Raw genomic sequence first — 6108 nt, 5'->3', positions numbered from 1 at the left:
GCCGTGCCCATTCCCTGGGGAGCCTGGGCAGTGCCCAGCAGCCTCTGGGGGAAGAACCTTTCCCTGCTCTCCAGCCTGAGCCTGCCCTGGCCCAGCCCCAGCCAGGTTCCTGTCCCTGGCACAGGGAGCCATTAGTGCTGCCCCTTCTCTGCCCTCACCAGGACGGTCTGACTGGGGGGTTGAAGGAGGCAGGGACAGCCAGAGCTGCGGCGATGCCACCTGGCAGCCTCACCCTGGGCCACTGCAGTGACAGACCTTGCCTGTCCCCAAGGCCTCAGGAACACCATCCTCAGCCTGGAACAGCTCAGGGAGAAGGGAGGGAACAGGGAAGGAGAGGGGAAGCCCTGCTTCATTCCTGAACCCCAGGACACTGCCTGGCTGCTCCCACAGCTCTTCCCTCACCGGTTTCCCCTTGGTGCCCACTCACAGTCAGGAGGGAGCTAAAGGCAAGAATGACAAAAGTCACGGAGCCTTTTTGTGTCTGTCTCGAGAATGGCACGTTCTGACTGGCGCAGGGTGAAATAAATAAATTAAATAATTAAACAAGGAAACAACCAGGTCAGGGAGGGATCCTGCCCCTGTGCCCAGCCCTGGGGGCACCTCTGGGGTGCCGTGCCCAGCTCTGGCTCCTCAGCCCAGCAGGGCCAGGGAGCTCCTGGAGCGGGGCCGGCGGAGGCTGCGCAGCTGAGGAAGGGCCTGGAGCAGCTCCGTGCCCAGCACACACTGTTTTTTTTCTCGAGAGGAGCCCCAGCTGAGAGGGGCCCTCAGCCCTGGGTGTCCCTGGCTGCAGGGAGGGCTCAGGGCAGGGCCCGGGCTCTGCTCCGGGGCCCGGCAGCGGCACCAGAGCCACGGGCAGGGCCTGAGCCCGGCAATTGCCCTGCACAGGAGGCAGAACTGCTGCCCTGGGCAGGGCCCGGGCTGGAACAGAGCCCAGAGAGGGGCTGGAGCCTCCTCCCTGGGGATGTTCCAGAATATCCACACTCCTGGGCCCTGGGCTCTGGGATGATGCTGGAGCAGGCAGCTGGCACCACATGTCCCAACCCAACCCATCCTGTGAGTCTGTGAAGCACCACCTTCAAATTAGGGAACAGAGAATAGGATTTGCACTTCCAGTGAGTGCCAAGAGAATTAGGCACCAAAAGAATTAGGGAATAATTCCCTCCAGGCTTTTCTTCCCACACTTTACATCCAGTTCTTCAATAGTGAGATCCATGAATGAGTTTTTTGGGGGACCTCAGGCCATCATCAGGCCTTTAAATGTGCCCTTTGGAAAATCAGTAATTCCAGCAGGATTATCCCTGTCAGGTTCTGCTCCTGGTATCCTTTATTAAGGATAAAAGCACATATTAAAGGAACACTAATAAAAGAGAGAATTTGAAATCCGAATGTTTCGTTTCAGGTGTATCCCACGACCAGGTGCATCTGTGCTCTGCTTGGATCAGGGACAGATAATTTACACAAAAATGGGCCAAAAATCCAGTTTCACCACCTCTTGCAAAGTCCTCTGTTATAGGGAGTCAGGAGACCATGCCTTGGACGTAAATCCCCCAAATTTCAACAAAGACAGGGCCGGAAAATGAATTTTATAGGTCAAGTCTGTCTTTGACTCCAAGGGGGATCTGCTCCTGAGCAGGGAATTGAATAAATCTGAAGGATTCCAAGTGCCTTTCCCACTGCAGTCACATTAAAATCTGGTGAAAATGGGAAATTCAGATTTTCCCCCCTAAAACCTGGTGCCAGCTCAGTGACTCCCAACACCGAGCACTTCACTGCCACCACTCTGCAAGGAACTTCTCAGGGACAGGCAGGAGAAATCTCCCTGAAAGGGAAGTTCCCACCAATTAGTGGTTGGTTCAGGCTTTAAGGCATTAAATTCAGCCTCTCAGGATAAAATCTGGCACCTCATCAGGGCAGATTTTTCTTCCCCATGCCATTAATTAGTGAAATTTGGTGATTTCCCATGGTCAGCGATGCAAAGTGGTGTTTTGTAACAGTTTTCCCAAGTTCATTGAACATTTTCCTCCTTTTTTTTTTTTGGAAGTGGCTCCCAATTTACATTATTATTGTGTTCCTTGTGGATTTCTGAGAGAATTAAGGCCATAAAAACATAAAAGAAAGAAGTTATGATTCACCGAAGAGACAAACCTGTGCTGTGCTCCTCCTGTGTCTGGAAATCATTGAAATGGGAATTTTTGTGTCAGAGAGAGATGTGAAACAAGGGACCTTCAGAAGAATCCACAGATTTAATTCTCCAGAGCTGAGATGTGAATAGGAAAAGAAAAATAACCCAGCTTTTCTCAGCTTCAGATTCTTCAGCAAAAACATCTGCTCATGTTCTGTGTGAGGGAGGCAGCAGGGAATGGGAAATGGAGCAAAAAAGGAGGGAAGGGAAAGGGAGAGACTGGAGGGGGCAGGAGTGATTTTATGGTCCTGGTATCTTAACCCTGACCATAATTCCACATTGTCTTGAGGCAGAAATTGCTCCACTAAATATCCCAGAAGAATCAAGGCTGGAAGAGCCCTTCAGGATCACCCAGTGCCACCCCAGCAGCACCAGCAGCACCCCAAAGCCTGTCCCCAAGGGCCACATCCAGACTCCTCCTGAGCACTCCCAGAGACAGTGACTCCAGCACTCCCTGGGCAGCTCATCCCAAGGCCTCACCACTCTGGCAGGGAAAAATTGTTTCCAATCTCCAACCTGAGCCTCCCCTGGTGCCATTTGAGGCCATTTCCTCTCCTCCTTTCCCTGCCCCCTCCTGTCAGGGACTTGTGCAGAGCCACAAGGTCCCCCCTGAGCCTCCTCTGCTCCAGCCTGAGCCCCTTTCCCAGCTCCCTCAGCCGCTCCTCCCAGGCTCCCAGGCCGTGCTGATGGATTTGGAGCGGTGTGAAACCTGAATGAGGAAAGGAATAGTTCTGGTGCCTCTCTCCCCGGGGAAAGGCAGGGATTGCACAGCGCTCAGCTTTTCTTGAGACACAGCTGCTGCTCACCCCATGGCCCAGTGGCTGCTGCCCTGCCCTGCTGACACCTCCCAGGGGCTGGGGACGAGGAACAGCTCCAGTCAGACCAGCACAAATCCCAGGGCTCCACTGTTGTGTCTGGATTCATAGGAAGGAGAACAAGCCCAGACCTGAAAGGCTCAGAGTCCTGGCTCTGCTGCCTCCCTGGGATTTGGTTCCAGGGCTCAACAGCTGCGGGTTCCAGGCAGTGTTTCCACCCTTGTTCCATGGAAAAGTGTGTCCTGCCATCCCTGACACAGCACAGTCCATGGGACCAGGAATGGGATCACAGGGTCATGGAACCATGGAACGGTTTGGGTTGGGAGGACCTGAAAACTCATCTGGTTCCATCCCCCTCCCACTGTCCCAGGCTGCTCCCAGCCCCAATGTCCAGCCTGGCCTTGGGCACTGCCAGGGATCCAGGGGCAGCCCCAGCTGCTCTGGGCACCCTGTGCCAGGGCCTGCCCACCCTCCCCGGGAACAATTCCTGCCCAATCTCCCATCCAGCCCTGCCCTCTGGCACTGGGAAGCCATTCCCTGGCTCCTGGCCCTCCATGCCTTGTCCCCAGTCCCTCTGCAGCTCTCCTGGAGCCCCTTTAGGCCCTGGGAAGGCTCTAAAATCTCCCCAGAACCTTCTCTTCTCCAGGCTGGAGAACTCCAATCACCTGCTCCCCACCCATTTTAGCAGCAAGGAAGTATCCAAAGGAGGCAGTTTGTATCCCAGGAATTGTGTTTCCTGGTTTGTATTCTTTGGGAAGATGAGGGGGAAGCCCCCAGGAAGGATTTAATGGAAACAAGCATTAGGAAAGAGGAAGTGTTTGCTGCCAGTTTCCCAGCAAACAAAGGGAAAACCAGAACTGTCTCCTTTTCCTGGAAAGAGCTGGGAAAGCTTTGTGAAACCTCTTCCCTTTTCCCTCTGGGAGGTTGAGGCCTGGCAAAACTTTTCTCCCCAGTCCTTTTTAATGAGCATGGAAACCCGTGGGCAGGGAAAAGAGCTGAGTCTGAAACCCAAGGAACTTTGGGATGTTACAGAAACCCCTCCAAGATGAGTCCTTGTGTTTCCTCCACTCCCCCTCTGCTGCTGTACGGGGTAATTACATCCCATGTTTGCCACAAAACCCTGTAACCCTTCGTGGGGAAGAAAAATATTGTGGCTCATGCAGTTGTGACTCAACTGGTAATTTGGGATGACAAGCAATTCCTTGAACATCTGACTCGAGTTAATGGGAGGATGTTACCCAACAGCAGCACCTTAGTCAAGAGCCCTTGAAACAACATCCCAGCTCCTCAGCAGCGTTTAAATCCCTATTGTTGTATTGGCTTTGCCAGCAGGAGCTCTTGGAGGGAGGCTCAGGGCACTTGACCATGGCAGGAGAGCAAAGCCAAGCTCTGGTCTCACTTAGCAATCTGTGTGTGTGTGGAAATTTTTCTCTAAAATGTGGGAAAAATGATTAAAGGATCTTTGCATAAAGACAAGAGGCAGAGTCAGATGCAAATCTTGGGGGAGAAGCTGTCACAGACATCCCTCTGCTCCAGCTGGAATGCAAATCACCTGAACTTCCATGCTGTTTCACTGACTAATGAGTTCTAAATGCTTTTCTAAGCCTCATCTTCGTGGAAAAAAAACCCCACAAACATTTCTTTTTCCTCCAGCTCTTGGAGCAGGTCTGTAATGGGTGTCACGAGACATTTTTAGATGGGAACATTTTCCCCCATTTTCCAGGCTTCAGTCCTGACAGCTTTTTGCAACCCAGGGCCAAAAGCACTTGGGGACATAATTTAGGGGTGATTATGGTGGGACTGGATGGTCCTGGAGGGCTCTCCCAAGCTGGATGATTTGGGATTCTGGGATGAGGGCTTTAGAGAGTGAGCAGGCAAAGTGGGGACCACTGAGAATGGGAGAAGGGTGGCCAGGAATGGAAAGCCAGGAATGGAAAGCCAAGAGACATCACTCAAAGCTCATCCTCTGTCCCTGTGAGCTTATTCCTTGGAATTCCTTCCTGCAGGGCCCAGGTGGGAGAGGAAGAGGCATGGGAAGAGGAGGGAACACACTAATGATGGTCTGGGTGAGAAAAGCAAAATAACAGAGCTGGTTTAGAGCACAAACACAAGGCCCAGACTCATTTCTTTGACTCAAACCCCGCTGTCAGGAGCTGCCATTTGTTGGTGCTTGGCTCTGAGCCTCCCCACATCACTGAGGAGCACCAGGCTGGGAAATGAGCCTGAGTTTAGGCCAGAGAAATGAGTCAGAGCAGATAAAAAGAGCTGGAGGACTGGGAAAGGGCCACACCATTAGAAGCTGAGGCACTGGGGAGCAAAGCCAAGCAGCAGGAGGAAGTCCAGGTGATAAAAAAAGGATAATCAAGAAGGAGAGTCACCCATCTGTGCTCCTAGGGATCAACAGGAAGCAGCCACATCCATCCTCCTCCATGTGACAGCCACATCCCAGCCTTGGGACAGACTGGGACAGCCTTGCAGGGATGCTGGGACACATGGACACCTCCAGGAGCTCTCTCTGATCCAGCAGGCATGGCTGCCATATGGAAATACACACGGATAAAAGCTGAATCACTCATCTGTGCCCAAACAAACTTTCCCTCCACAGGAAGGAGCCCATTTGTATGGGATAACTCGTGGCAGCTGCCAGGAATTCCTGTTATCAGCTGGTGCTGGGATTATTCCAAACTGCTCCACACGTGTGCCAGGCGAGGTCCAGCTGAGCCCAGACACTCTGGAATTGCTCCAGCAGCCAAGACAAACCAGCTTCAAAGCCAGTGCCAAACTGGGGAGTGACTTGGGTTGTGCCAGCTCTTGGTCCCCGGTCACTCACAGCCAAAAATGGCCCTTGGAGCAAATCCAGGGGGAAAACATCAACTCAGGTTTTGGAAATTTTACCTGAGCCATCCCCACACACTCCTGGGTTGGACATTGGGTTGTTTTCCACGTGGTGCTGCAACGTGAGAGAGATGTCCAAAGGATGGGGAAGGGTCTGGAAGGGCCACACAAGGAGCAGCTGAGGGCACTTGGAATGTCCAGCTGGAGAAGGCTGAGGGAGACTCCTCAGGGGCTGCAGCTCCTCCCGCGGGGCAGGGCCGGGCCAGCTCCGCTCTC

The 6108-nt window shown here is 53.1% G+C and overlaps 1 protein-coding gene across 1 annotated transcript in view; it reads right to left on the bottom strand.

Annotated features, from left to right (window-relative positions):
- Nucleotides 1–3575: 3575 nt before the first annotated feature.
- Nucleotides 3576–6108, bottom strand: part of SMIM11A (small integral membrane protein 11A) — a 13634-nt gene continuing 11101 nt past the window's right edge. The window contains exon 4 of the mRNA XM_017743349.1: nt 3576–5530. The gene's annotated coding sequence lies outside the window, so the exon portion shown is untranslated. The remainder of the gene's footprint in view (nt 5531–6108) is intronic.

Source organism: Corvus brachyrhynchos, unplaced genomic scaffold (genome assembly GCF_000691975.1).
Source record: "Corvus brachyrhynchos isolate BGI_N302 unplaced genomic scaffold, ASM69197v1 scaffold149, whole genome shotgun sequence".
NCBI lineage: Eukaryota > Metazoa > Chordata > Aves > Passeriformes > Corvidae > Corvus > Corvus brachyrhynchos.
The sequence above is the reverse complement of the archived record's forward strand: the minus strand, read 5'-3'. Positions and strand labels throughout refer to the sequence as shown.